The sequence below is a fragment of the Nothobranchius furzeri genome, chromosome 12, assembly GCF_043380555.1.
Source record: "Nothobranchius furzeri strain GRZ-AD chromosome 12, NfurGRZ-RIMD1, whole genome shotgun sequence".
NCBI classification, from domain to species: Eukaryota; Metazoa; Chordata; class Actinopteri; order Cyprinodontiformes; family Nothobranchiidae; genus Nothobranchius; species Nothobranchius furzeri.
In genome coordinates this window covers 37,456,135-37,468,356 of record NC_091752.1, presented here as the reverse complement: position 1 = coordinate 37,468,356, position 12,222 = coordinate 37,456,135, and the positions used below count along the sequence as shown (strand labels likewise).

At 41.4% G+C, this 12,222-nt stretch overlaps 1 long non-coding RNA gene across 3 annotated transcripts; it reads left to right on the top strand.

The window, feature by feature from the left end:
* Positions 1 to 683: 683 nt before the first annotated feature.
* On the top strand, positions 684 to 9,995 carry LOC129166847 (uncharacterized). Of its 3 annotated transcripts, none has more exons than XR_011515602.1 (3): positions 684 to 1,260; positions 3,159 to 3,647; positions 4,602 to 9,995. It is a non-coding gene; the product is annotated as an uncharacterized lncRNA (long non-coding RNA). The 3 variants fall into 3 exon arrangements; XR_011515603.1 differs by having other exon boundaries at positions 684 to 3,647; positions 4,602 to 9,507; positions 9,813 to 9,995; XR_008565743.2 differs by having other exon boundaries at positions 684 to 3,647.
* The last annotated feature ends 2,227 nt before the right edge of the window (positions 9,996 to 12,222 follow it).

Genomic DNA, 12,222 nt, shown 5'->3' with positions numbered 1-12,222 from the left:
ATGGTCAACATACCAAGCCAAAATCTACATTTTTGAATACATCATTAGCAGATAAACCTCTTTAGAGAGCCGATTTAAAGTCAGGCACATCCATGGGCAGCCCAGTGCTGCTGTTGTTCCTGGAAAACGTCTGCTTAATAAATGCTCTAAAACATAGTTTCCAGCTGAAATGGCTTTTTAATTTTTTCCTGCTTATATTTGCTACTTGGTCCGTTTACAGATTTGTTTGATTAACTTTGAATAAATGTTTGATTTTATTATTGATCAGAAAAATAACTCAGAATTCAGAGACTGGATAGGTTCAAAAATGTTGTGGTGAAGAAATGGTCTAGAAACTGAGCGTAAAAATCGCCCCAAAAGGTCAGCATCGGTATCGGCAATGAACAACCCCACATCGGTGGATCTGTATGACTAACGGTAACCATGGTGATAAACTGAGACACTCTAGGTAACAGAAACAGCTTTCTGTTTACCTCTCAGTCACAGGAGTAAATGTCAGAATCTAGCACCAGACTTTTAAAACAGCGTTTTGTCCTCTGATGAGGATTATTTCTAACTTCTCCATCTAGTCATCAGGGGGACTTGCAGTTGCACGCCCATTCCCTCTCTTCCCTCTCCTGCAGCCATTGGCCGAGGGGGACGGAGTCATGGAGGAGTTATTTGTGGGTGGGGTGGCTGCAGGAGAGTTTGTAGAGTTCTCTTACAAGTTGTGTTACAGCTGACCCTGTCCTCAACTTTGACCCCTGACCCCTACAGAGATCTGTCATGAGAGGGAGCTGCTTAACACAAAATGGAGCCTGGTTCAAGAGTCAGAGCGCGCGCGAGAGAGAGAGCCAGGCGGAGAGGGCTTTACCACTCACAGTGGACTCATTTATCCTCTCCATCGCCTCTCTGGGATTTTTCCACTCCTCTCCTTTGCTTTCTCTTTTGTTTTTGCTGCAGGAACTCTGTTGCTCTTTATTTCCTGTACATCCCTTCTCCTTCCTCCTGTTTGTCCTCCCCTCCCCTCATCTTCTCGCCGTGTTCTGGTTGACTTTTGGAACAACAGCATGCCGTCACCACCACAGGCAGGGACTCATGGCGGCAGGAAGCAGCAGGATTCTGGGAGGGAATTTGGAGGGACGATCCTTTAATGAGAGCGAGGCCTCATCAGCTGGAGAAATGTATGCTAATGATATGCACACACCAAAAGGAGCCTGGGTAGGCAAGGCAGGCGCTGGCCGAGCTCCCGCTGGGCTCTGAGGAGGATGAGCGGCTCAGGTCAGAAGAATGGCAACACAAACACCTCCTCCTCCTCCTCCTTTCTGTTTCTTCTTTCTTCTGCTTCACCCTGCGTCCATGAGGGCAGAGACAAAAGAAACATGGTTAACACGAATCTGGGATCAAGCTTTAAAAGTTACTTTTAGTTGTTTTTCTAGTGTAAAGAAAATAGATGAAGATATTTTTAATAATTAAGTTAAAATTAGAGACATTTGGCTTTAATTTGAGATTAAATTGATGCCTAATATTAATAACATTAATTGTATTTTACACATCATAATCAGCGTTTATTATGGCTGTCCTATTAAAGGCTAACACATGACAAGAATTTAAATAGGAAAATAACGTAAATAATTTGTGCAAAACAGAAAAAAATTCTTTTAATTACTTGATTATATTTTTGTCGGATTTATTTCTTTTAAATGTATCTGAAAATCTGTTTTTCTTCAGTGTTGCTGTTTGTTTATATATGATCTAATAAACCAATTGTTATTCATATTTTAGTTAATGACAAAAATAGTAAAATATTATAAAAAAAAACTATTTTAAAACCATTTTAATAGGAAATGATTTATGCAAAGCTAAAATAAATAAATAAATAAATAAATAAATAAATAAATAAATAAATAAATAAATAAATAAACGGGAAACTGGTTCTGTGACTTGAAGTCGAACTAACAACTGAAGTCTTCTGGGTTTATTTGCGCCATCAGTTTCATTCTCCTCCGCTCGGAGCTCCTGTCTCAGATCTGTCGGTCGCTGCAACGACGGACTTTAAAAAAAATCACAAGTGAAAATAAAAAAAAGCTAAACATAAATTAAGGATGCAGCACCAGGATGTTGGTGGCGGAGATCGTTAAATATAAAAGAACCCCGTTATTTTTATGTATTTGTGATTTTTGCCTCCGTCGCCAGAGGAAACGGGAGCAGAGGAGCCAGAGCCTTCGGAGAGAAAAGGAGAGTGGCACCTGATGATGTCGACTCTGACACGTGTTAATTGCTGCTCAGCTCTCCTCATCAGGGAGGCGCAAATTATTTTAGCGCTCCGGGCCACAATGCGCCTTGTTTGCGTCGGCTGAGGCGCAGCGAGCTGGTCCTGTCCCCAAATACAAACCAAACAAAGGTTTTAATGAATATTAGCTACTATCAACAGAATTTTACTTATTCAAATCGGAAAACAAAAATATCACAAATAAATTCAACATTTGTGTTTATTTTTCTCTGGAAAAAATAAGATCAGAAGAACAAATTAAGGATATTAAAATTGTTCCTTCATTTGTCCGATTTTATTCCAAAATAAAATTCTAAGCATTAATTTATTTTTGCTTATTTTTAACATTGAACACAATTTAAATTCCTGCTGTTTTAAACATTAAAAACACAATGAAAGAAACTATCTACAAGAAATAATATTTTCATACGAATTTTGTTCTTTATTAATCAAGCTGACTTAATTTAAATACATTGCCCCTAAATGAACACAACAGACACCATTATTTATTTAAATGCTTATTTCTGTTTTATTCTCAAATATCAGCTCTGTGATCAGCCTCTGGTCTGTGGATTACATGGGGCCTGTTAGATTAGACGGCCTTGGCATGGTGGATTATAAAGTCATTGTTATTGTCCAGCAGCCTCTAGGTTGGCGACTTGTTTATGACACCAGTAATGCCAGTAATTGTTATTGCTGAGATTACCTGTCAAGAGGACCAGGACAGGGGGCTTAGAGAAGGCGTTGCTCCCTTGACGAGGGGTGACGGGGGGACGGGAAGGAGGACAGGGTGATGGGGGAAAGAGAGATAGGGGAATGGTGGCAGAAGGGGAGGCTGATGACTTCTCCGCTGATAATCAGCCACCGCAGCCTCTGGGATAATTCAGCTGTCAATGCCACCTAGCAGGGCCCAGCATCAGGCAGCCGACCCCAGCTGGTGCCTTTCACTCAAGTGGAGGGAGGGGTGGAGGGATGCAGGAGCAGAAGATGGAGTGAGGACAGCGTCTTCATCTCATGTCAGAGTTTAAACGCTTTAAATGAAAGCCGCCATGCAACATTTCATAGATGAGAAGAGCATCATCCTTCAGGTGACGCCTCCAATTCATGGAATCTTCATGATCTGCTGCAAGTTTGATCTTCATTTATTTCACTGGAATAATGACAAAAAAGCTTTACTTGTGATCATTCTCAGATTATCGTGTGGATAATAAGTGTTCCTAATGATATTAGTTCAGCCCTTAAAGGGGTTCTGACTGAGAAACTGTTGTTTCTAAAGATGATGCTGATGATAATGAGTCACATTTAAGCACTGTTTCCACACCTGTGTAGGTTGTTGCTCAGGTGTGAACCCAGAACTCCCCATAAGGTGTGGAAGAAGGAAACTCCCCAGATCCAGGTATATTAATGCCATCTCCTCCATCCTGTACACCAACACTCCCATAGCCGGGGTTGAAATGCATTCTGGGATGTAAAAGTGGCAACACGCAGCCAAAATTGAACCAAATGTGTACGATCATTTGGCCAGACGACTCACGAATAGTTCACAAAAAGCTCAGAGAGAGGAGTTCAGAGCATGCTGTCAACCAGCAGTTTTGCTGTTTTTACTAGCCCCGCCCCCAGGCTGTCTGACCAATTAGCAAATTAAAGTGACTCAACATGTGAAAAGAAATCATATCTCATAAAGAAAACTTTAGATTAGAAAACTCGACAGAGAACACCTTCAGTGCTTCACACATGCACATTTACAACTTTCAAGTACCATTTGTAGCCTTAAACATTTTATACTTTGTCTCAGTAGCAGCCTTGTTGTACAAGTCTGCATCATAGAGGCCGGCAGCTGCTAACATGGCAGGACTCACCTGGTTTTAGAGCAGTTATCAGTGTCAACCCTGGAAGGCTGGGGGAGGGGAGGAGGGGGTGCCCTATGGCTGTCATTTTACAATTTAAGAGCAAAGAGCTGCTGAAACCCATGGAAAGCTTGGATGAGTTGCTACCAGGTTTCCGTCGTGGCAGCAACATCGCTGCTATTCCAGAAGGACAAAAGGGAACAAAACTGTACTCAGAGTTTTTTCTCATGTGTGTAGGAATGGGAATTGATAGTTTTTATTCAGCATTTTTTGTAAAGCGCAATTAAACATACGCTGTTTTCTATCTGTTTTGCTCATGCAGTACTTAGTTTCTTGTACTGTTCTTAGTTATAACCCATATTGAATGTATAGTTGTCCTATTTTCACAGGATTTTATCACCTCATAAAGTTTAACCATTTACTCTGTGCTTGTAATTTCTTGATCTATGTGTGATGAGTGCGAGTTGTACTTGTGTGAACTATCTGTATTTGGTCTTCAACAGGATATATTTTCATTAAAATCACACCAGATAAGCATGTTGCAGCACTTCCCATTAACGGTCTTGGTTCCAAAGAGGTGAATCGCTGCTGCACCTGTCAAGAATAACGCTTAAACGTGAAACTGCTTAAGCAGAGACCTCCTGTGATGAAGGAGGAACGTGAGTGCCTTTGTTTGTTTTTTGTAAATTTGTCTTATTAATTTTCATCTCGTCTGAATGTCTTTGTTTTTACTGCTTATCTGTCTTATTGTCACGGGCCATGAATCAAAAAGCAATTACTTCATATCTAACTTTGCATCTTCTCACGTTTATTGCTGCAGTTTAATCTTTCATCTGGTCGACACAACGGAACATCATCATCACGATCGCCATCGCCGTAACAACTTTACCAAGAAAATTATATTAACACAGCCCCCCACCCCACCGCCCCACTTTCATATTAAAATAAAGCACAATCTCATTTCTCGTGCAGATGATGGCATCAGGCACAAATGCATTTATCAGCAGACAGCACAGAAGTCAGGTTATAAACAATACCATTCATTATCCGGCCCAGATGCAGCGATTGTTGATTAAAGGGTTTTGAATATAACAGCCACACACACACACACACACACACACACACACACACACACACACACACACACACACACACACAAACACACACACACACACACACACACACACACACACACACACACACACAGATGGGTGGACATTAGGAAAGAGGAGAGGCCATCTGAATAGGCTGGAGGGACATTAACGGCAACAATGATTGATTTTTTCCACGCAGGCTTTTTAATGGTATTGTTATTCTTCAGAGTTATACCCCGTCCTCCCCACAACTCGACTCACAGATAAATGGAGGTGTAATAATGAATAGAAATTATCCTGATTATTTTGGTGGAGGTGCAAGAGAGCAAGTGAGGTGTGAGTCACAATCCAGCACCGAGCTTGAAGCCTCGTCAACAAGATCTTTGGCATTCACTTTGATGTTTTATAGACGTGCTTAAGGGGTAACAAAGAATAATATACAGGCTTTTTCCAAAAATGTATTCATAATAAAATGCTAAACATAATTTGTGAGGATATTATGCATTTTTGTAAAATAATACATTCTGTTGTAAAGGTTTGATCTGAACCGTCGTGCTAAGAGCCTTAAAACGTAATTATAATAAGAAATCTCACAAACTTGGTAAAAATGTATGCTAGCAACATGTTTCTACATGTTTTCCACTTTATTTTAACACGTTTGACACAACTCGGAATATATCGTCCAAAAAACACCTGGATTCGTTTACTGACTTTTGGCTAAAATAGCATTAAAGGTGTGGTTCACCTGTTTAATCAGTATTTGCTCTGGTCTCTAGTAGGAATGAATGCCTTGTAAGTCGTAGTCTGGGGACACAAAGCTTCGATGCACCACAATCAGGAAATAGAAGTGAGCCACATCTCAGCTGCGCTTCAGACGAATTTGGACTCTTGTCTCTGATTGGCTAACAGCAACATGACTCTACCACTGACTCTGCTTGCTCTGCAATGTTGATGTTTTATCTCCACAAGCCTGAAGAAGTCCTGCTGTGTGGTGGAGTTGCTAATGCTAACTGTTAGCTTCTAGTAGCCAAGATGTCCTCCGCTGTTTCCTGGATGCTAAACCAACAACAGCCTTCTCCGTCGTGAGTCAGCATGGGTGAGTTCGTGAACGTTAAATGACAGCGTGACGTAGATCTGTGACTTTCTGAGTTTCACCGTCTATTTTGTATCAGATGCTAATGCGGCAGATAGATGTAAGAGATTATTTTCATGTTCAGCCTGCATGAAACACTCAGAGGGACTGATTATAATCAGAAATAATCATTACAAATATTTTTCAGTGTTCAACGCCTTTAATAGGGTGAATATGTGCAACAGTTGTAGTTTTCCTTCCTTACTTCTGAAGTATGATGATAATGGCTAAAGTTTAGATCTTCTCCACCTTCGTTATATTGTCTAAATGAGCTGCTTGTTTCATTTTGCCGTAAACATGAGATGTAAATAAAGCTAAAGTTCTTTTTAAATCTCTTAACAAAAAGAGAATTAGCTGTTCATCATAATGCAAATTAACTCTCTCTGTAATAGTCGCTCCTTTATCTTTAACTATTGAGTCTTATGTTCAGTAAAACTTAAAAATGGTTTTATTACTTTTTATCTTGAACACAGATAAAGTCACGTGACACCGGCTTCTGCAAGACGGTGCTCAACGGGCAAAGCGTAAAATGAAAAACTTCCCGATTAGTTTTATATTTTTACTACCTCAGAGCATTTATGAGCTACAAAAATTAATTAAATTTACCCTAAAATCAAGTTTTCTAAACACTTTAATCTATCTCTAAATGTCAAATAAAGATCTTAACTTTGCTGTAATTAGGATTAAATTAAAACACTGATGTGGGAACAGAACTGAAACTCTCTCTTTAGAATATGTACTTTACTAACAAGTACCATAAAAAGCATGTGTTTTCTGCTTCACTGTAAAAACAAACTAACTAAAACACAACTTTGTCATAATAATTACTTCTGTTGTCATCCTTGCCCACTGAGTGGTGATGGTGTGAACAGCTGAAGTGGACGTTTTCAAAAACACGTTGATTTGATGTGAGAAGCCAGATTGTCCAAAGCAGTTGTGTTTATGAGACTCTCCTCTGGCACCTGCTGCAGCGCTGTCCGCCTGCCAGCATCACACACGCAGACACGCTCGCAGCCTCCTCAGCTCTCCTCTCCGTTTAGCCTCTCTCCACACAAATGATGGTCATTATCACTTCTCGATTACATCCACGGGCCTCAGCTGCTGTTCCTCTGCTGAAACACCAAAAATATGCATTCAGCCACTGCAAACGTTTTAAAGCATAACATGCTGTAAATACTGGATGACGGTGCATTTTTTCTTATGTACTTTGCTGTCTTGTGTACCACCATACCTCGGGTTTTACAGCAAATGAATAAATCATCTTTATGCACACTAAATCCATAAATGTGCTTCATTATTTTAGCTTTACTGAACCATAAAAGAACTGATCCTTTAACTGGATCTAATCAGAAACTTTTTTTTTCTTCAAATTCCTTAATTTCCAGCTTTTTCCTTCTCCTCACTAGCACCATTATCACATGGTCAATGTTCCACCTAGTTCTCGCCTCTTCATCCGTACCAACATGTTGTGCATCATCCACTCCCTTCCTCTCCTGCAGCGAAATGTTGTGATGCCTTCCTCCAACATCCTCCCCTCTCCACTCGCCACCCTTCTTCCACCCTCTCAGTAATCAGGGCCAGATGGAGGCAGAGATGGAGTGATGCAGGGAGGGAGGATTGGGTTTGGTCCTAGCAGTGTCTCAGAACGTGGGGAGCTGTCAGCCCTGCAGGGAGAGAGGAATTCTCCAGTAATAAAACTGGGATTTATCACCACTCCGCCCAAGAGAAGGGAGACATGGGTGAGGGTATGAGGCAGAGGAACGGACAACGGAATCGAGAAAGTCGGATAATAAAGGACGATGTGGGAGAATAGAACAGTCGTTTAAATGAGAAACTTGCAGAATTTTAAAGGGAGAGGAAATGCGACTCTTCTACTAAAATGTGTCAAACAGATGAAAGGAGTAGAAGAAAGTTAAACCACAGTGGATGCTGCTGGAAAGGTCCAAACTGAGAAGACAAAACAGAAATTGCAGAAGACAGTTGCATGATGGCACCCACAGCAGCAGGCTGACAAATTCTCTCCTGCCATCTGTACAAGCGTGGAGATCAGCGTCTGTCCTGAATCTGATGCCCGGTTGCGTTCAAGGGATGTGATGTCAAGCAAAAACGAGTCAACCTCCCCACTGGGCCAAATGAACCTGCTAAAATAACCGCTCCCCACAATCGGCTGTGTAATTGAAACCAGAATGTGCAGGATTTGATGAATTGTTTGACCCTGCAGGAATGTTAAGGTCATAAATTTTTAGTGCGTTTTGGTGGTGCTGAGATGTGCAGAGGTGCATGTTAGGAACACCAAAGTGGGCCTGAAACTCAGGAAAAAAGAGCCGTGTGTGTTTTAATAATTCAAAACACAAATGGTCCTCCGTAGTTCTGGGGTAGTGCCGAAACACGGGTCCAGTTACCCAAATGGGTATCAGCTTTTGGTGCAGTGAGGTTTACTCAGATCAGTTTTCCTCTACATATGTTAAATTTCACAACTGGAACAGGAACTGTACACTGATCAGTTATAACAATGACTGCAGTTACACGCAGAATGACTGACTTCTAAGTAGATCTGCCAATCTTATTGTAATGAGCTGGGAGTCTTTATCCCAGTTTACATGTGCATTAGAAAACTGGCCTCTCAGATAAAGTTGGTTCCACTCCGGTACAGTAGATGGCGACATGCGTCTCTTCATGTCGGCATTCTTCTGGTTAGCTTATAGCAACACAAGCAGTAAACAGAGGCTGGCGGGAGTGAAACAGGATATGCACAATGGCTGAAGGAACGTACAACAACGCTGCAACACAGCTTATTTGGTACGTACCGTCCTGTTTTATGGTGTTACGCATGTTGCTTTGCGACGATGGTCTTCTCAGAAGACCGTTTCTGCGATCTCGTCACTTCCGGAATGCGAGCGTCTTACCGGTTTAGTTCGGCTGACCCATTTACAACCAGAATGCATTTGGATTGCTATCGCTTTTTCTGGGTGCTTCAGCTCAATTAGACTCAGTTTGCCTTCAGCCAGATTAACATGTTCATATGCAATAAAAAAAAACCGACGTGAGTCTTTTTAGGGCAATACTTTGGTTTTCTGATGCACATGTAAACACACTGATTGACTCAGTCCCCCGTCAACTAAGGAATTATGTTCTTCACCCCTTTCTCTTAGAAGAAAGCACATCTGCATGACTGCTGCCAAGGTACGTTTATCAAAACGGTAAGAATACACAGAGAAATAAAACAGATGCAGTAAAAGTATCTGGCTCTGTTGTGATGAAAACTAATCACATCCAATCATATCTGTTTCTGATGAGAAATGTAAAACCACAAGTATTAGGGTCTAGAAAAATAATAAAGTATAATAAAAACTATCTTTGTGGTTGTCAAAATCAAATAAAATATCATTTTGTTACAGCTTAGAAGTTATATTCAGCATGCTGCCTACATACATAAAGTGTGATGCATCCTTCCAATGGCTTGTTTTTGTTTCATCGTTTTGTTCTAGGACTGACCAAACCTGTCATTTCATTACGAGACCATTTCTGCTGCTCAGCTCAGGTTTAAATTTTGTCTTCAAGGAAAATAAAATTAAACTTGTTTTACTCAGGATTTCAAAACCTGCAAAGATCTGGAAATAATTTAAATCAAGATATATGAACTTCTGTTTGTTAGTTTGGGGGGGGGGGGGGGGATAACAGACATCCACAAAATAATGAATTTAATTTCTTAAACAAACAAAGGACGAGTCAGACATTCTGAGATGATTTTACAACCAAAATTCCACACAACAGGAGTTGAGGCATAATCAAGGAGAACATTTGTAGGACTCTGCAGAAATGTTAAAGAAATACTTTTTTTTTTCAGTTGTGACATAGATAAAAGTAGTAATTTAATACGTTCCAACTAAATTACAACTGGTTCCCATGGTGAAGTTGGCATGTGCAAACATGGTGGACAAGAAAGCGACAAGAATTAGCGATAAGTGTGTGCCTCCACCCCTTTATTTCCTTAATGGCTACATGTCACATTCTGCAGGATGCATGCTCATTTTTCTTTAGGGAACACCACACATGCTGCAGCATCAGGACCAGCACTTAGAAAATCTCAGATTTGTGATTGGAGCAGTCTTGATGACCAGAGCCCTCCTAACATCCCACACACAACAGGACTATCTGATGAGATTATCTTTAGAGTCAATACAGTAATCAGAGTATCTGTAAAGCATTGTTCATTTTCTGGCCTAATTTGGGCTGATTACACACCCGTGCAACTATTTTTGGGGCTGGGACAAGTTTCAAGTGTTGGATCTCTCTATCCCTTTCCTATTGCTTACTATTGAATTGTGCAAGACGAAAGGAACGTGACTGTTGTGCATGGATATAGTTTTGACTTTAAAAGTGGGGGGCACACATCTGGCATGAGGACCGTGGGGTGGGGAGTGGGGGGGTGGGGGGGTAGACATCAACACAAACGGGGTTTTTCCGCTTGGTCCTAGTGCTCATCCAGTGTCTATTTTACAGGTGCTGGCCAGTAAATTAGAATATCATCAAAAGGTTGAAAATATTTCAGTAATTCCATTCAAAACGTGAAACTTGTACATTATATTCATGCAATGCACACAGACCAATGGATTTCCGATGTTTATTACGTTTAATTTTGATATTTATAGGTGACAACCAATGAAAACATCAAATCTGGTATCTCAGAAAATTAGAATATTCTAAAGGCCAATGAAAAAATGTTTGTTTCTCTAATGTTGGCCAACTGAAAAGAATGAACATGAAAAGAATGTGCATGTATAGCACTCAATACTTAGTCGGGGCTCCTTTTGCCTCAATAACTGCAGTAATGCGGCGTGGCATGGACTCGATCAGTCTGTGGCACTGCTCAGGTGTTATGAGAGCCCAGGTTGCTCTGATAGTCGTCTTCAGCTCCTCTGCATTGTTGGGTCTAGCGTATTGCATCCTCCGCTTCACAATACCCCATAGATTTTCTATGGGGTTAAGGTCAGGCGAGTTTGCTGGCCAATCAAGGACAGGGATACCATGGTCCTTGAACCAGGTGCTGGTGGTTTTGGCACTGTGTGCAGGTGCCAAGTCCTGTTGAAAGGTGAAGTCTGCATCCCCATAAAGTTGGTCAGCAGCAGGAAGCATGAAGTGCTCTAAAACTTCCTGGTAGACGGCTGCATTGACCCTGGACCTCAGGAAACAGAGTGGGCCAACACCGGCAGATGACATGGCACCCCACACCATCACTGACGGTGGAAACTTTACACTGGACCTCATGCAACGTGGATTCTGTGCTTCTCCGCTCTTCCTCCAGACTCTGGGTCCTTGATTTCCAAAGGAAATGCAGAACTTGCTTTCATCAGAAAACATAACTTTGGACCACTCAGCATCAGTCCAGTCCTTTTTGTCCTTGGCCCAGGCGAGACGCTTCTTGCGCTGTTTCTTGTTCAAGAGTGGCTTGACACACGGAATGCGACACCTGAATCCCATGTCTTTCATGAGTCTCCTCGTGGTGGTTCTTGAAGCGCTGACTCCAGCTGCAGTCCACTCTTTGTGGATCTCCCCCACATTTTTGAATGGGTTTGTCGTCACAATTCTCTGCAGGGTGCGGTTATCCCTAGAGCTTGTACACTTTTTTCTACCACATTTTTTCCGTCCCTTCGCCTGTCTGTTAATGTGCTTGGACACAGAGCTCTGCGAACAGCCAGCTTCTTTAGCAATCACCTTTTGTGTCTTGCCCTCCTTGTGCAAGGTGTCAATGATTGTCTTTTGGACAGCTGTTAAGTCAGAAGTCTTCCCCATGATTGTGGTGCCTTCAAAACAAGACTGAGGGACCTTTTAAAGGCCTTTGCAGGTGTTTTGAGTAAATCAGCTGATTAGAGTGGCAGCAGGTGTCTTCTATATTCA